The 5,382-nt window shown below is 45.1% G+C and overlaps 1 long non-coding RNA gene across 1 annotated transcript in view; it reads right to left on the bottom strand.

Moving 5' to 3' along the window:
• LOC135035164 (uncharacterized) overlaps positions 1-5,382 on the bottom strand; it is a 112,071-nt gene that overhangs the window by 3,495 nt on the left and 103,194 nt on the right. The window lies entirely within an intron of this gene.

Raw genomic sequence — 5,382 nt, 5'->3', positions numbered from 1 at the left:
TTGCATAACCCCAGAAGATAATGATGAGGCGGCACTCGGAGTCTTGTGATATAACAACAAAATGTAATGGTGCAGAATCAACGTTTCGGGGTTTCCCTCTTCGTCAGGATAAGTGCAATGCAAACAACAGTGAGTTTAAATACAACTTACCCCCTCCTACAGTTCATCCCCTTCTGGCCGGTGTCGCTGAGGCCCGGGACGGCGCGGCAAGCGACACCGGCCAGAAGGGGATGAACTGTAGGAGGGGGTAAGTTGTATTTAAACTCACTGTTGTTTGTATTGCACTTATCCTGACGAAGGGGGAAACCCCGAAACGTTGATTCTCCACCATTACATTTTGTTGTTATATCACAAGACTCCGAGTGCCGCCTCATCATTATCTTCTGGTGTTATATATATATATATATATATATATAAAATACACACACACACTTTTTTTTATAATACATGATTATATTGAAATTAACCATTTGTTTGTACAAACAAATGGTACTAATTTCAGTACAATCCACATTTACTTCAGGGGGAAATAAATATATGTATAATATATAATATTTTATATATATATATATATATATATATATATATAAGCGAAGACAAAAAAGGCGGCACTCAGAGTCTTGAAAACAATATCAAACGTGTATTAAGTGCGATCTACGTTTCGGGGACCACCTCCCCTTCGTCAGGATAACTGCACAAGTGAACAAAACAATCTTAAATAGCAATGAACTTACCCCCTTTACAAGATTCCCCACGCCCGTTCTCCCCTGGCCACGCCACTCGGGCGTCCCGTCCGGCGTCACTGTTCACTCCGGCGGAACCGGAAGTAACGTCGCGGCTCCCTCCTGTGTGACCATGGAGACGCTAAACAACAATAAAAGCATGTGTAAAAACCACCGTGTCTAGCAATAAGACTGTAGCATGAACTGCAATACAGATAAAGTGCACCTAAATATTAGCATAACAATTCATAATCGTGCTAACCAATCTGAAAATGGCTAGTACAAATGACCATTACAATTATTTAAAAAAAACAGTGTCACAATTACCATATATACACCTTCATGTGCACAGTGATTTAAAACTCAGCAAGTGTAGGCGATGGCATCACGGTACGCCTAGATCACTGGATGTAAATGATCAGTGCCACTTTGATACATCCATGTAATTAATTAATTAACCTCCTGCACTAACACCTTTATGGGCCCCTTAATAAAACTAGCCCACGAGGGGCAAGAAGTATCCTGCTACATCATAGAGGACATCTTATGATTCTGACAAATTATAAAAATTTATAAAAATTTATGAAAAATTTATAAAAAATTAATGAGGCCCAAACTCTCATTGAGCCCACCTGGTTTGAGGGTATTGAGCCTATGTATCCACATAGACTCAAGCTGCAGCAATTTTTTGCCCCTGTTGCCCCCTCGAGGGGACTCAGGGACATGGTCAATGATACGATGTTTAAACGTAGCCATGCTGTGCCTATGTTCCAAAAAATGCTTGGCTACTGGCTGCTCCCCATCCCCAGATGCCAGCGCGTTCCTGATGGCAAGCCTGTGCTGCGCCATCCTCACCTTAAATTGGCATTCAGTTTTGCCAATATAGTAACGCCCACATGGGCAAATGATGGCATAAACCACAAATTTTGAAGTACACGTGAGGGGCCATCTGATGTTAAATTTCTTACCCGAATAGGGATGTGAGATGCTGTCTCCAGGGGACATATGTGTACACGTAGTGCATCCTGAGCACTTAAAACAACCATTTTTGCGAGATAAGAAATGCATGGGAAGAGGTGGCTTAAACCTTGTCATATCAGTTTTAACTAGCCAATCTCTGATATTTCTGCCTCGTGTATAACTAGGCATCACCCTCTTGTCTCGAAAGGCTTTCAAGTCTGGGTCTGTGGCCACCAAAGGCCACAATTGACGCAGCTTCTTGGCACTTTGCTCACTCTGTGTATTAAATTCTGTGATCCATGGAATGACTTTGGTCATATCCCGTGCCCGTGTGGGTGATAGTAACTCCTCCCTATTCTTAGCTGCAGCCTTTTGTTTGGCTGCTCGGAGGAGGTTGCGTGGGTAACCTCTTTCAGCGAACCTCTGCTCCATTTCCTCCAGTTGTACCTCTCTCACCTTAGTGTTGCTGTTAACCCTACAGACCCTAAGGAACTGGGAGTATGGCAAGCCCTGTAACGTAGGTTTAGGGTGAAAGCTGTCAAATCTCAAAAGCGTGTTCCGGTCTGACGGTTTTTTATAAAGGCTCGTTTCCAATCTCCCATCTCCAAGAGTCAGCTGGATGTCCAAGAAACATATCTCGGTTTTACTGTGGCTCATGGTCAATTTCACGGGGCTATCTGTGGAATTGTGCGCTGTTACAAGATCACAAAGATCCTGTACTTCACCTCTCCAAAACACTAACAGATCATCTATATATCTGTAGTAGATGAAAACTCTGTGAGCAATTGAAGAGTTGGTGAAAAATAATGCCCGCTCCACCTCCCACATATAAGCATTAGCGAACGAGGGTGCCACGGCCGACCCCATGGCACACCCCGTTCGCTGTCTATAATAGACACCGTCAAAAATGAAAAAATTATGTGACAAGGTGAAACGCAGTAATGAAATGAAAAAATCTATGTCAGGACCTGTGTATGCACTATTGCCTGTGATCAAATGCCTCACTGCTTGTAAGCCCTGTTCGTGCGGTATGCACGTGTACAGGCTTGTGACATCTATAGTGGCCAATGTGACATCCTCTGGAACTTGATCTATCACTAGCAACCTCTTTAATAGCATACTTGAATCTTTCAAATGGGTAAAAGTACCCTGCACACAGGGCTGTAAATATGCATCAAGATATATAGCTAGAGGCTCACACAGAGAACCCCGGGCAGAGATGATGGGTCTCCCCGGGGGTCTCTGTGCGTCCTTGTGTATCTTGGGAATGGTATAGAAAAGGGGAATAACCGGCCATTCAGGGGATAATTTTTGCACAATGCTGGTGCCAATGGTACCCTCATCTTTGGCCTGCTGCAACAGTTGGGTTAATTCGGCCTGATAAGCCTTAGTGGGGTCTTTGGATAACACACAATAAGTGTCCCCGTCCGACAACAGTCGGTGACACTCCTGTGTGTAATCCGCGACCTCCTGAACCACAATTGCTCCCCCTTTGTCCGCACTGCGTATTACAATATCAGTCCTTTTGCTAAGCGTCTTAAGGGCTTCTCGTTCATCCTTTTGCAAGTTATGCCATTTTTTGTGCTGCGGCTTGTTTTCTGGACTGTCCAACATGCGGTGAAAGGTCTTCAATGACGCGTTATTGGAAACCGGATCAAAACGGGATTTGGGGCCTATCCTCTGGACCCTTGCCGGTAGTGGATTGTCGGAAGTTGCGGATGGCATTTTAGAATAATAGTCCTTGAGCTTCAATGTGCGATGTAGCCTAAATGCATCCACCTTCATTCTAAATTCATCGCCAGAGTTGGTAGGCACATATGAAAGTCCCTTATTGCTAGACACGGTGGTTTTTACACATGCTTTTATTGTTGTTTAGCGTCTCCATGGTCACACAGGAGGGAGCCGCGACGTCACTTCCGGTTCCGCCGGAGTGAACAGTGACGCCGGACGGGACGCCCGAGTGGCGTGGCAATTGTGGTTCAGGAGGTCGCGGATTACACACAGGAGTGTCACCGACTGTTGTCGGACGGGGACACTTATTGTGTGTTATCCAAAGACCCCACTAAGGCTTATCAGGCCGAATTAACCCAACTGTTGCAGCAGGCCAAAGATGAGGGTACCATTGGCACCAGCATTGTGCAAAAATTATCCCCTGAATGGCCGGTTATTCCCCTTTTCTATACCATTCCCAAGATACACAAGGACGCACAGAGACCCCCGGGGAGACCCATCATCTCTGCCCGGGGTTCTCTGTGTGAGCCTCTAGCTATATATCTTGATGCATATTTACAGCCCTGTGTGCAGGGTACTTTTACCCATTTGAAAGATTCAAGTATGCTATTAAAGAGGTTGCTAGTGATAGATCAAGTTCCAGAGGATGTCACATTGGCCACTATAGATGTCACAAGCCTGTACACGTGCATACCGCACGAACAGGGCTTACAAGCAGTGAGGCATTTGATCACAGGCAATAGTGCATACACAGGTCCTGACATAGATTTTTTCATTTCATTACTGCGTTTCACCTTGTCACATAATTTTTTCATTTTTGACGGTGTCTATTATAGACAGCGAACGGGGTGTGCCATGGGGTCGGCCGTGGCACCCTCGTTCGCTAATGCTTATATGTGGGAGGTGGAGCGGGCATTATTTTTCACCAACTCTTCAATTGCTCACAGAGTTTTCATCTACTACAGATATATAGATGATCTGTTAGTGTTTTGGAGAGGTGAAGTACAGGATCTTTGTGATCTTGTAACAGCGCACAATTCCACAGATAGCCCCGTGAAATTGACCATGAGCCACAGTAAAACCGAGATATGTTTCTTGGACATCCAGCTGACTCTTGGAGATGGGAGATTGGAAACGAGCCTTTATAAAAAACCGTCAGACCGGAACACGCTTTTGAGATTTGACAGCTTTCACCCTAAACCTACGTTACAGGGCTTGCCATACTCCCAGTTCCTTAGGGTCTGTAGGGTTAACAGCAACACTAAGGTGAGAGAGGTACAACTGGAGGAAATGGAGCAGAGGTTCGCTGAAAGAGGTTACCCACGCAACCTCCTCCGAGCAGCCAAACAAAAGGCTGCAGCTAAGAATAGGGAGGAGTTACTATCACCCACACAGGCACGGGATATGACCAAAGTCATTCCATGGATCACAGAATTTAATACACAGAGTGAGCAAAGTGCCAAGAAGCTGCGTCAATTGTGGCCTTTGGTGGCCACAGACCCAGACTTGAAAGACTTTCGAGACAAGAGGGTGATGCCTAGTTATACACGAGGCAGAAATATCAGAGATTGGCTAGTTAAAACTGATATGACAAGGTTTAAGCCACCTCTTCCCAGGCATTTCTTATCTCGCAAAAATGGTTGTTTTAAGTGCTCAGGATGCACTACGTGTACACATATGTCCCCTGGAGACAGCATCTCACATCCCTATTTGGGTAAGAAATTTAACATCAGATGGCCCCTCACGTGTACTTCAAAATTTGTGGTTTATGCCATCATTTGCCCATGTGGGCGTTACTATATTGGCAAAACTGAATGCCAATTTAAGGTGAGGATGGCGCAGCACAGGCTTGCCATCAGGAACGCGCTGGCATCTGGGGATGGGGAGCAGCCAGTAGCCAAGCATTTTTTGGAACATAGGCACAGCATGGCTACGTTTAAACATCGTATCATTGACCATGTCCCTGAGT

Source organism: Pseudophryne corroboree, chromosome 2 (genome assembly GCF_028390025.1).
Source record: "Pseudophryne corroboree isolate aPseCor3 chromosome 2, aPseCor3.hap2, whole genome shotgun sequence".
NCBI classification, from domain to species: Eukaryota; Metazoa; Chordata; class Amphibia; order Anura; family Myobatrachidae; genus Pseudophryne; species Pseudophryne corroboree.
The sequence above is the reverse complement of the archived record's forward strand: the minus strand, read 5'-3'. Positions and strand labels throughout refer to the sequence as shown.